Raw genomic sequence first — 14,543 nt, forward strand, 5'->3', positions numbered from 1 at the left:
CTGATTAACAAAAGTTAAGGTAAATTAGTCTTCCTAGAAATTTGTGCATTTTGACTACTTAGTCAACATCACTTGAAAACTGTAATTTTTACCCCTCAGTAAAAATAATTTGATGCAGATTTTATAGACACAACAGAAGTAAATTTAATAATTTTTGTATGTTATGTGGTCTTATGTCTACATAAATGCTACTAATTCAAACTAGGCAATATATTAATCATAGCTTATAGTTAGTTAGATTCTACTCCAGCAAAAATAAAGCAAATAAAAAAGGTTTGTTTATGTAATAATTGATAAGCTTTATCTTAATCCACCAAAAAGGTTTTTTTTTTTATTTATTTTATTTTATTCTATTTTGAGGAAAACCAAAAAGGTATTCATATAAATGAATTAAATTACATGGGTATGATTGAATTGTTATGACTTAAAACATGATGGGAGGTTTAGTAATTGATAGTTTGATACAATATGATGATGTATTTAATAACAAATCACCTAATTGTACTCTCTTTGTCTGAAATTAATTGTCACATTGTCCTAATCTTTAGTAGGTTAAGGAAATTTCAAGCACATAACTTCTAATTGAACTCTCTTTGTTCGAAATTAATTGTCACATTGTCCTAATCTTTAGTAGGTTAAGGAAATTTCGAGCACATAACTTCACCAAATTAGGAGTAGTTTTAGTCATGTTATTTTAGTTCCATTTTTTTTTTTTTTTTTTGACAACAGCAGAAGAAAAGGAAAACAAAACAATAGAAAAAACTAAAAAACATCAAAAATTGCCGAGGTTGAAAAGCTGCTAGCAGTGGCTCGACATTGGTTAGCTATTTGGTGGGGAAGATTAACCTCTGTTCTGTCTACTTTTAGGACAATGCAATGTTGAAAAGTGCTACCAATTTTGATGATCTCCTTCATAGTCCACAGGTGGTGAATCTCCGAGGGTTTATTGTTCCTTAAAGTTGTGACGAGGACGGCAGAGTCAGTTAAAATTTTAATAGATCGATAACCATTCTCACTGGCCCATTTTAAAGCATAAAGGCAAGCCAAAAACTCAGTTTGTAAAGCTGAAGAAGCAACCCCTGAGGCACCACCAGCCTCCTTCTCACCCAGACTTCGAAGGTCTATAGACCAGCCTACCCCATAGTGTTTACTTCGTTTGTGCCAAGATCCATCAACTCTGATAGTAGTTAGAGCTGAAAAGTCATTGAAAGAAAGGACATGATGTACAACTCCTAGAGAGACTTGTAAGAATCCCGGGGGTGGAAGGGAGGATAAGTCCCATTTTAGTTCCTTTTCAACACTAAAATTATTAAGGATATACTATGTGTAAAGTGACTTGTGAAAAACTATTAGTCTATTACTCTTAATACCTTCTCATGGATTAAAAGAAAGAAAATAAACAAAGGGATTTGAAAATATACAATGAAATGAATTGTACACCTTGAGTATTATAGTCAACAACATAATTTTCACTTTGTGTGACAATTACTGCTTATACTTTTTGTAGGAGATACTAAGAGTCTGTTCTCTTCAGCTTAATTTCAACTCAATGGAGTTCAGCTCCAATCAGTTCAGTTTAGTTTCTAATTTTATTCTCTCATAAAATATTCAGTTCAGTTCAATTCAGCTCCAATCAGTTCAGTTCAGTTCAGTAAATCAAAATAGGCCCTAAATCTAATTTATAAACGCATAAAAATAAATTGAAATAAAAAATCTTTTTTTTTTCTTTTTGGGGACATTGAACATATGCATATCTTTATTGCTTTAACCTTACAAGAATGTTGTCCATGTCCATATTGCAAAATTCTTATTGTTTGCTAAATGCTAATTATGAATGAAACATACTACTATGCTATTTTCACATTACTAAGTTAAGCCTTACGAAGTTTTATTTATTTATTTATTTATTTTAGGGAATAAGTCAGCAGGATTTTTATTATGAATTTTCCAACTCACGTCGTATAATCTACAAAGTAATAACACTATTTTTTCTGCTTTGTTTTATTCTTCTACTTTTTTTTTCTTCTTGGCTCTCTCTTTGTTATGACCTGTTCACTTCATCTTAAAAAAGCTAAAATTAATAAAAATAATTTCAATTTAGTAACAAGAAGTTCATTTCAGTAAAAATAATTTCTGTTTGGTAAAAATAAGTCCAGTTCAATAAAATTCAGTTATTTTAAAGAAAAAATATAATTGAAAATCTGTTAAATAATAATAATAATAATAATAATAATAATAATAATAATAATAATAATAATAATAATAATAATAATAATAATAATAATAATAATAATAATAATAATAATAATAATAAATAAATAAATAAATAAATAAAATAAAAAATTAGTTCAGTAAAAATAATTCCAGTTCAGCAAAAATAAGGTGAGGTGAGAGAAGCCTTAGTTTCCCCTCTCTCATTTTTTTCCCCCAAGTTTATTTTATATATGTTGTCCTTGTCCCAACTTTATTCCCTTTATAATATAGTTATAACTTTATTTCAAGTGAAATAAAATGACCCATGAAACCTTGGGAAGAAAAAACGGCTATTTCACCAAATGCCACTGAGAACTTTAAAAATTCACCAAATGCCATCGGACTTTTCAGAATTCACCAAATGCCACCCAGTTTTTTAAAAATTCACCGAGTGCCATTAATGACTAACGGCCGTTAATTCCGTTAGTCATTAGGGCTTAATAATGACACATGTGGACACATGTCAGTCAGCTATTGGTTTAAAAAATATAAATTAAAAAAAAACTCTAAATCCTAACCCAACCCAGCCCCACCACTGTAACCACCCGCCAAAGCAAACCGACAGCCGGAGCCAACCGCCGGAACTCGGTGACCTCCTGCCAGAACCCCCAAACCTCCCGTCGGAACCCGCCAGAACCCCCAGACCTACCGTGGAACCCCTTGACACCTCAAAAACCGCCGACTCCACTTAATCTCCCTTTCCTCCTCCCAAAAACACCTCCCCAGCCACCGCATTCGTCTCACACAATGCGCAGATTTCTGCCTGCCCGACTCCAGCGCCCAGACAATGACCCATAAAATCGTGCCTACCGACGACCCCCGCCCTAATCCCCTCCCCAGCCCCCGCGACCACCTCACGCACGCAACACGACACACCCAGAATAGAACCGGATTCTAGAAACCCTTTCACCCTCAAACGGCCGATTGGGTCGAAATCTGTGGCCGATTTCGCCGTTTCAAGGGTGGAGGATAGGAGTGGTACGGTTTTGCGCGATGGTCGAAAAACACTAGGTGTTTTTATCAAAGCTCGCTCGTGTTGGTGGTTTTTGGGGTCAGGGCAGGTTGTGTGGGTGGCTATGGGGGTCGATGGTGGGTCAGGTGGGGTATTAAAGGGTTGGCCGACCATTTTTTGGTGGTTAAAGGGGTGGCCGGCCGTTTGCTGGCTAGACAAGGGGAGGGGCTAGGGTTTGGCGGTGGTGGGAAGTTGGATGGAAAATTTTTGGGGTTTTTTTTTATTTTATTTTTGTGAATTAATATAAATAGACCAATCATATCATGACATGTGTCATGATTAAGCCCTAATGACTAACGGAGTTAACGGTCGTTGGTCATTGATGGCACTCGGTGAATTTTTAAAAAACTGGGTGGCATTTGATGAATTCTGAAAAGTCCGATGTCATTTGGTGAATTTTTAAATTACTCAGTGGCATTTGGTGAAATAGCCGAAAAAAAAAAGAATCAACAGTAAGCCAAGAATGATTCAAAAACAAACATTATAATCACTAACATATAAACCTACATTTTTTTAGATTGTTATGCAAATGAAATCGCTTACAATTCATTATCGAAATTTTTTTATTGGATTTATTAGTGATCCATATGAGATGCAAATTAAAGGTTATAACAACACTTACAAGTTACAAGTAAGAACTCCAAATTTAAACCGGCAATCTATTAAACTCTATACTCCCTCAATCTTTGTTACTATGCCAAAACTTCATTAAGGGTCTGTTCTCTTCAACTTAATTTCAGTTCAGTTCAGCTCCAATTAGTTCATTTCATTCCAGTTTATTTCATTTTAGCTCCAATCAGTTGAGTTCAGTTCCTAATTTCTTTCTCTCATAAACAATTCATTTCAGCTCTATTCAGTTTAGTTTAGTTCAACTCGGCTCACTTCAGTAAATCAGAAGGCCCTAAGTAAGAATATAATCAATTAATCATGCATTGTCCTTTGTAGTATTGTAGCTCTTCATACTTTTTGCTTTCTTTTCAATTCATTTGGAGCCCTTTTGGGTGCATAGGAAGAGGAGCTCCTTGACTTCCGCAATCTTCATTGCTGATTTACACTTTGTTATTGATTACATGCATTTTTATTCTCGACATTCTTGAGCTCGACTGCCCAAGCCAATGCCCATTGCATTTGACCGCTTCTCTCTTTCTTCCAAGAATTTGCATCATTTCAACTAATCTTATGCTATCTCGAAATTGATTTTTGGGGTCCAAATTCATTCACTTTAATCACAAACTTTTACCAAATTACTACTTGCATGCATGTTGTCATGTATACTAATTTAGCATGTTAGAGATTGTGGTTATATATCTTTTTTCTGAAATAGTTTTGGTGAAGCAGCAGGTTTTGTAAGCAGCTAACCACACATGTGGTCATAATCCCTATAGTAATAACCGAGTAATCCCTATAGTTGATTAATGAAGTAATCCATGTAACACTCACCGAGTAACTCCTATAACAATAATATGAAATAACCCTCATGATATATGGTTGGCCACACCGTATAGTCAACCACATACAAAGTATTAAAATTTGTGAAATCATTTGTCTTAGGGCATGTTCACATTCTTTGAACTGAGCTGAACCGAACTGATTGGAGCTGAACTGAACTGAATTGAATTGATTGGAGCTGAACTGAAACGAATATTTTATGAGAGAGGGAAATTGGGAGTTGAACTGTACTGATTGAAGCTGAACTGAACTGAACTAATTGGCCTGGAGCTGAACTGAAATTAAGTAAATGTGAACAGGCCCTAATTGTAAAAATATATAAATACCAGTAGTACATAATTAAAAGTGTTGCAGACAAAATAAATAGGAATGTATTCCACTTTAACTCATGAAGGTATTGAATCCATCTTCTTAATGACACACCTAAAAAAACATGTTATGACACACAAAATAGGGACAAAGATATTGTTTCAATCCTAGTGGCCATAATCAACTAATTATGAATAGAAAAAAGAGGAAGAATTTTCATGAATGAAAGGAATAAAGAGAGACAGAAAGAAGTTGGCATAAGCATTCCACTAACTTAACCGCCCATGAAAAGGAAAATTATTATGTAGATAAATGTAAAATAGATTGTTTTGTCAAAAAAAAAAGATTGTTTTGAAGAATCTATTAAATTAATTAAGTTGAAAAATCATAAAAATAATTATTAATTACTATGGATCTACGATTTATAATAGGGGAGTGGATTTCCACATGGGTCAAATCAGAAAATGGGCACTTTGATGGGATCCGATTAAATAGCAAATTTGTTCAATTGTTCTACATCATATTTTTTTGATCTAGCTAGTACAATTTTTTTTAACTTATATTATGATTACTCTTAAATCTAAGTAGATTATCATAGGATTTGGACTAAATTAAACTTAGGATTGGTGGGATTGATGGGACAAATGTTGAGGTACAAAATCAAGCTTTGCTTATCTACTAAGTAATCGACAATATAACGATCACTTAGTTGAATTGAACCTCATCTCTTATTCCAAAGAGGAAGAAGAATGAAGAAGAGAGGTGAGAATAAGGGGAAAGGGAGGTACAATTGGTAGTGGGACTTAGCGTGACGTTATATAGGGTAGATGGGCAAAAACGATGGGAGTTTTTTTGGATTTTGAGAAAACTAGGTGATAATATACAATAAATAAATAAATAAATATAAACCAACTTGAGCTGGTATTTTACAAAATGTAAACAATAGATGGTGGTATTTTTTTAATTTTTCATTTTTTATTAAAATTTTAGTCAACTATATTATTATTAGTATCACTTTCTTAAAAATAGTTTATTCTCTCTAATAATACTAACTAGATAAAGCATGTATTTGTTTGTATTTTTTTAAACATAATTTTTTTTACGTGACTGGTCACACCGTGTGACTAGAGTTATTACTTGTAGGGGGTTACTCGTTTGGTCAAAGGTTACTTATAGGAGATTACTCGTTTGGTTAGGGGTTACTTGTAGGGGATTATTCGTTTGGTCAAGGGTTACTTGTAGGGATTAATTATTCAGAGGTAACTTGTTTGGTCATGGGTTAATTATTATTCAGGGGTAACTTTTTTGGTCAGGGGTTACTCGTTTGGCCAAGGGTAAATTATAGGGCTTACTTAATCAAGGGTTACTCGGTCTGTCAGGGGTTACTGTCACACGAAAATCACACTAATAAGGGACTGAGTAAATAACCCCTAAAAATAACACCTGAATATGTAACCCCTACGAGAAATCCCTAAATAAGTAACCCATACAAATAACCCCTGCTACATGATGTGTCCAGCCACACTGAAAAGTTGTTGTTTTAAAAACAAATATTGTTTTGTATTGTAATGAAATTTGTTATTTTATTCGTTGTTCGTAGTATATAATTTAATATTTTTATTTTGAGCATGTCTTGTGTGCGTTATAACATTACCAAGTAATAGTAACTCCTATAATACTGATCAAGTAATAACCCTTATATCAATGATGAAGTAATGCATGTATGTAAAACTGACCAATTAATCCCTAAAACACCCCTATAATGGTTGGCTACACCGTGCGACCAGCCACACTAGTTTTGTATCCGGGCGATGCCTAGATTGTTGATAAAATTTCAGTATAAACTTTTTTGCTTGAATGTTAAAAATGGTTCTACAATCCCTTTTGATACTATAAGATATTACACATACGATATCATATGGCTTATATTTTATAATAGTAAACTTTTTGTAGTTTTGTTTGTAAATAGATACATATGTCATTATTGACTTGAAAACTCTGGTAATAGTTGCTAACATGGCTTGGCCAGCTACGTATAAAATTTTGTAAGTAAATATATTATAAATGGATCTTATTTAAAGAACTTTTTACAATGAATTTGATGATGGAAACAGAATTATTGAGTTATAAGATATTTATTAAAAGCTATAATTAATTTTGTATATATGAAATATAAGAATTTTATCAATAATAAAACTCTATAAAACAATTTTATCTTAAAAAATCTACAAAAACCGCTAACTTATCATCATATGTGTCACAATAATACCTATTTATCTTTTACGTGGCGCGACATTTCACAAAATTGGAATGTCAAGTGTCGCTGTCTTGTGGCCTGGCTGCGAGACCGACTTTATATATTAGTGAATAGTGATATTATATATATACCCCTTTCAGGCTTTCATCATTCAATTTTTCAATGACTTCTAATTTTTATTTTTTTATATTTGATGTATTATTTATTATGGAAATTTTTTATTTTTAGTTTTGTTTCAAAAAAAAAAAAAAAATTAGAAAATTTTATTTATTCAAATTGTACATTTCATGAGATTCATCTAGTATCTAATATAATAAGGAAATGTATAGATGCGTCATATTGTAAATAATTAAGCATACATTATAAACAAATATAAAGAACATCAAATATTTTAAATAAAGAACATCATATATTTTAAATAAAGAACATCACAAGTGATACAAATGACCATCATTTGAAGGGACATTATAACAAAATATAAAGAAAAAATTGGTGAAAAAATAAGCACAAATGTTTAATTAAATCGGATTTACACTAAACTTATTGTGTGGCATGGTTCTCACACGTGCCATTCTACTAAGTACTACCAATTCCGTAATAATTTGCTTTAGAAAGTTCTCTCTCCTCATTTATTTTCCTTTTTTTCAGAAATTTTTCACTATCCTCTTCAATTTAATTTGTTTCTTTCTCATCTACTCAAATTTTCTCTGTCTTCTCCTCCTCTCATTTCTCCTTTGATTTAAGGGTTTCTAGACATTCTTCATTAATGGATTATATGTTTGTGATATCAAACTAATTGTACATTTTCCTTAATTTATTGATTTTTCCGAACATAAACACTTGAAGCTTCGGAGAAGCTGAGCGAAGAATCGAAATCGGAGATTGAGGTTCGACTTAATTTTCGGCTCAGATTCCTTCTCTTCTACACAATTGTAGAAGTTTTCTAATGAATTTTTGAGCAATGAGTGTAAAGAGAAGATTTGAAGTCGGAAGAAGGTAAAGCGAACTCTAACTCGAAGAAAGAGTCGTCGTCGTCGTCGCTTTGCTCAGTGAGATGGTCGGAAATGGTGGAATCGGCGATGGTTTCAGCGCTAGTGGTGGTTCCGGCGGCGATTTTTGACTTGTTTGAGTGATTGTTCTGTTTTTTCATGACTATTGTTATTTGTGTTTATTTTTGTTGATTTTGATACTCTTTTTGCATATGTAACTTAATTACTTTTGTGAAAAAAAAAAAACAGTATTTTTGTGAAAAAAAGGGGTGACTTTTGTGAAAAAAATAGGGTCACTTTTTTGAAAAAAAAAAAAAGGGTTACCTTTGTAAAAAAAAAAGTCAATTTTGTGAAAAAAAAAAAGTTCATTTTTGTGAAATAAGGGCCACTTTTGTGAAAAAAAGGGGTTACTTTTGTGAAAAAAAAGGGGTCACTTTTGTGAAAATATGGGTCACTTTTGTAAAAGAAAAAGGGTCACTTTTCGCAAAATGTTTGATGTATAATAAAATTATTGTAAACTGGGGGCATGCAAAACCTTTTGAAAAATAAGAACATTTTTTTAAGGGAGCCCAAGTTAATTTCAGATATTGATATTCCAGTTTATCTCCTCTCACAACTTTATGCATTAATTTTTGTGCCACTTTACTATTTTACTTTTTACATTTGAAAAATAAAAGAAAATTATTAGGTTGTGAGTGGAGATATATTCATAGATTTATTTCAGAGGGAAACTTAAATTACACCATTTTTTTGTATATGAATGCAATGTCATTTTTTGTGCTATTTAAAGAAAACTTAAATAAAATTACAATTGTACATTAAATTTATATTCAATGTTCTTTTCACGTTCATGTGCATGGTACACCTAGTTGTAGGGCTATTAATTATTTTTAAATGATTAAATTTCATATTTTAAATGATAATTTTTACGAATTTTTAAAAAAAATTTTGATTAAAGTAAGTATTATTATTTTATCAATAAAATATTAATACAAAATAGTTTTTTTTTTATTTAAAGTTAAAATTTATTAAGTGTATCGAAAATAAAATTCCAAAAACCTTTTACCTTTCCTTAAAAAAAAAAACTTATCTTTATATCCTTCCTTATATTTGATTAGATAAATTGGATTCTAACCCTATCTCAAGTCTAGTGCACTAAAATCTCTATTCGATTAAGCTCGCTTCCTAATATCTTAATCTAGTTTATCTCCGTATCTAATCATAGGTAATGTGAAGTATATATTAGTATTTGTAATTGTAATACCTTGTATTTTTATACGTATTTTAATTAAAATAAGTATTTTGAGAAGTATTTAATTAAATTGAATTGTTTTATTTAAAGTATTTTAATTATTTATTTTAAATAAGTTTGGAAATATTTATAAAAGGAAAGTTTATTTAATTAATTAAGTTAATTAAGTTGGGGTTTAATTTAAGGAATGTTTTATTTTAGTAAAGTTTTATTAGGGATGGGATTAGGAAAATTAAAAGAGGAAAGTTAGGGAAAAAGGGTTTGTAGATAAGGAGTATAAATATCCCACATATGAGACAAATCAACTTTGCCCAGAGTGGAGAAAACCCAGGGTAAACTTCTCTCTCCTTATTTTCTTTCTCTTTTTCCCCTTCCCCTTTTCTTCTTTTTTTCGGCTCCCCTTCACCACCGCCACTGATCACCGACAGTAGGTGGCCGCCGGCAGCAGGCAGCCACCGGCGCTGGCAGCCGGCGTGGTGGCTGCCGCTTCCCTCTCCTTTTTGTATATATATATAATCTTTAATGTTAAAAACTAAATTATGCTTAAATCTAATTGTTAATTATGAGTTATGTGATTTGATTTTGATGTTTGATTATAAGTATTATGTTAATTAATTTTCAGATTATGTTTTTAATTAAAAAGCCCCAATTTTTGAAACCCTAGGTTCTTGATTTGTAAATTATTGAAGGGTTATGATGTATAATGGTTTATACCTTTGATTAAAGTGTTTTAAGGCTTAATTATAGCAAGTTTTAATTAAATTATAGTGCTGGAATTTTTAGTAGAGCATTTAAAATCAAGTTTCTTTAATAAGGAATTTTAATTACCCATTAATTGGGATCAAAATATGATAATTTAAATATAATATCAGCTTATTTTAATTAAATTATGAGGGGTTTTATAATAGTATGTATTGCTGGAAATCTGTGTAAAGTTGATTTTAATACTCTTCTATAATTTTAAATTGTAGGAGACTTCGAAGTGAGTGATTTTTATTAATCGTAGCGATTATAAGATCGTATACAAGTTACGTTCACGTACTTAGCATAATTATGTTAATATAATAGCATGCTAAATGTGTTTGATTGATTACAATTAGTATTATGCTAGGTTTGGATTGAAAATTATGATTTGGATGTTATTAGTGATTGGATTGTGAAGCATGATTTATTTGTGATGGATTATTGAATGGAAATTAATAGTTTGGAATATTATTTATGAACTACAAATTTATTTATGGCATGTTAGAGAGCATGATTAATTAAACTAAATGTTAATTTGGTTTGGAATATTGAAAAGGAATTTTATTATGGTTCATATAATTTTTATTGATGCTATAAGCATGATAAAAGAGCTATATAAGTGTCTATGTACACGAGGAATAAATTGTATGTTGGTGCCTTAGTGCACTTAAGGTGTTTTTAACACCGAGGGATAGGATTGGAGGTGTTTTATGCGTTTAAGGTGTCATTGCCACTGAGATAGAATTTAAAAGGATTCAACATTAAATATTATGTGGTCACTAATTATTCAAGAATTAAATTGGTATATTTGTTTGTTTGAATAGTTATTGTTGATTGAATGATTATGGTTTGAGAGTCATCACCAAGTTTAATAATCTGTAAATAACGTAAAGTGAAAGAGATTACGCACCAAAACTCTTGGAACGTATATACCTTGAATATGAACATATGGGGGGAGTTATGTGACTTTATATTTGATCATAACTTCTACTGGAGTACAGGACGTTGTACATTCATTTTATTATTATTATTATGCGCAGGAATTCCGCCACTTACGAGTGGTTATTGATGCTGGCACGGTTAGCTCCCGTGTCAGTAACCTCAATTTTATTTGGGAGAGGTTGAGCGGGAAACCCATTCGATGCGTAGTCGGCAATAAATAAATTATGTAGTGTCTAGTGAGAAATTTTATTGAGTGTTGTATGCTTGAAAAACAGGTGCAACGAGGTAAGTTGTGTGTTGACAGGAAATCGTATGTAAGTGTGCTAATTACGCTTATGTATACAACTTTGTTGATTGTGTGTTTTGTGTGTTTGTTGGCCTTGTCTTTATCTTGGCCCTATGATGACCCATTTTTTAATGGAGAGTAGTGGAAACAAGTAGAGATAAGCTTTTCAGGTGATGAAGCATTTTCATGAATGAGCATGAGTGAAGAGCGAATCATGCTAGTTTCTATAAGTATATGAATATGTTATTGTTTTATTTATTTATGACCTTATTATTATGTGTGACTAACGAAAAGGGTTTGAGTTTGGTTTGTTTTATTAAAAGGCCTACAATGGTTCCAAGTTGTAGGTTGATTATATTTTACTCCGTTTGACTTTGGTTTGATTTTACTTTCGTTGATTGACTTTTCAATGTCGACTTGGTTTGAATTGTTTTGAAATTAGTCTTCCGCTGTGTGTCTTTGATAGTTGCCTTAATCATTTTCACGGTGGCGGTAATGTCTTTGATATTTCATTTAAAAGTTTCAAACAGGGCAAAACAAGTATTTTAAAAGAAAGGAATTTCTAGGGTATTACAAAGTGGTATCTGGGAGCTTTGGTTGAGATTTTATTACCACTAAAGCTAAAAACGTGTTTTAATTGTAAACTTGGCCAAGTACTTATTTATTGGTAAAACTTTTAGAGAGTTAATTTTTATTTTATTTTATTTTATTATGATTATTTTATTTTGGGAAGATTAAATATTTATTGATTAAATTTAAAACCATTTTTTTTTGTTCGAATTTTTTTTTAAAAAAAAAAGGGCCGAATTTTTTTTATTTTATTTTATTTAAATGGTCCAAATTTTTTTTAAGAGGGAAGGTCCGAAAATTTTTTTTAGGGAGGTCCAAAATTTTGCCTTATTTCTTATTTAATTTTGAAAAATTTAATTAAAAAGGAGTCAAAAATATTTTTATTTAAATTTGTTCATTTTGCATGAAAGCAAGGATTAAGGTAAGTATTATGTGTTAATAGCTTTTATAAAGCTTGGTGAGATTGGGTAGGAAAGAAATTGGGCATATAAGTTAGAAATAATCATGTTCTTGTATCTATTAATATTTAGGTTGTGATGTTTAATCATGTTTATGGATTACTTGTGAGCATGTGATTAGGAATGATTAAAATTGTTTGATTGAACATTGAACCTAATTCATGCGAGAACTGTATTATTTATCTACTTATTTTTGGGAAGGGAATTCTTTTCTAAGTCTTTTCCTTTACAGGATGCCAATCTTACCTAGCAAATTCACCCAGTTGGGCACACTTGTTAAGAAAACATAATGAACACCCCTATGATTATGTAGAAAGGATTCGATATTTTTGTTCCTATATGAGTAATGTCTTACGAGACAGAGTTTATGACACCACTGACCGCATTTCAGCAATGATTGTTCATTGTTTACCAGAAGAACCTCCTTATTTTGCTGTCAAAGAAAGATTATCTGACTTTTATCTTTCAGGAGACATTCCAAACTAGCACAAATACAAAGATTATTATGGTCAATGGTTCCTAGATTATGCTTTTTTAACCAATTACCTTTGTCAGGGTTGAAAAAACACATTGTCAACATTTGCACCTTTCCATACACTGATTATTATTATAACAATCCAGTAGGGAATAATCCTCCACCAGGTCATTAGTCCGAAAGTTTTTCTTTTTCAAGGGGAAATCAAGTAGAAAATGGAAAACAACAACAGGAAGACAGTTCACTTATGGACATATCAAATCCAAATCCACCTCCAACTCCGATTGTTATAGACATCTCATAATGTTCTGTGTAAGATTTGTCCTGCTGCCAAGCAGACTAAGAAATCTTTTTCTATTAGTTCTATTCAAACTTATAAGCCATTTGAGCTAATTCATGTTGATGTATGAGATTCTTACAAAAATCAAACTTATAATGGTTTTACTCAATTTTTAACCTTGATGATTACACTAGACACACATGGGTTCATTTACTCAAGTTTAAGAGTGACTATGTTTCTGTTATGATTAGTTTGCTGAATATGTTCACACTCAGTTTAACTACAAAATTTTATGTGTGGTACTCCATAATTCACTAATTAAATTTGGTCTCTCCTGCGAAACTAAGATACCTTACATTTGACATATTTAGTTTAATTTAAGATGGTTTCTTAGCTATAATTTGTAGTAGTGAATAGCTTTCTTGAATAATAACCAGACCAAGTAAATTTTTTTATCCATTAAAACTTTGTTGCATTTTGCCCCAACATTGTATTAAATGATTATTATTGTTATTGCTCGAGAAAGAGATTTACAATTGTTTCGATGATACAAACTTGAGGGGAGGATTTTTATTTATAGTTCTCTTTTACAATTTAACCTACTCCAAAATATTCTTAACCTCCTCATAGTGAGAGTTCTGCACACTACAAGCCTAGAAGGTTCTGCACCTTTCCAAGTACAAGGCACTTATATACTATATTTCGGAGCATTCTATACAATTCTACCACTTAGACACTATTATGTACAAAATTGTCTAGATGTTCCTGAACCTTCCCAACAATTCCCGAACTAGTTGTGCACAAAATGATTTTTTTTTTTTTTATGCCTCATCTAATCATATCATGATTTTGATTAGACCATGACCCCAAAATGGCAACCTCCAAGTTTGGACCCATATGGACATTAGTTGGGCATTAGACAAGAATTATTTTACTATTATTTAGGTATTCACTAATGCACGATAGAAGCTTTTTTTTTTTTTTTTTTTTTTTTTTTTTTTTTTTTTTTGGACAACAGGAAACTAAAAGATGACTAAGTAACTGAAAAACTAGTAAGGGTAGCCCTGCACTGATGATTAGTTAGATTACGAGTTTCAAGCATCTGCTCCCGTGCAACTTTCCAAATAACACAGGTTTGGAAAAGAGCCCCTATCCTTCTAATTTCCTTAACTAGCCAGAAGGTTAAAATATCAATACTTTCCATATTCCACAAGGGATGGATAATGATAGTTTAATCCGTGTAAACTGTTATCCTCTGGTACCCCGC

The sequence above is a fragment of the Chenopodium album genome, chromosome 3, assembly GCF_948465745.1.
Source record: "Chenopodium album chromosome 3, dcCheAlbu1.1, whole genome shotgun sequence".
NCBI lineage: Eukaryota > Viridiplantae > Streptophyta > Magnoliopsida > Caryophyllales > Amaranthaceae > Chenopodium > Chenopodium album.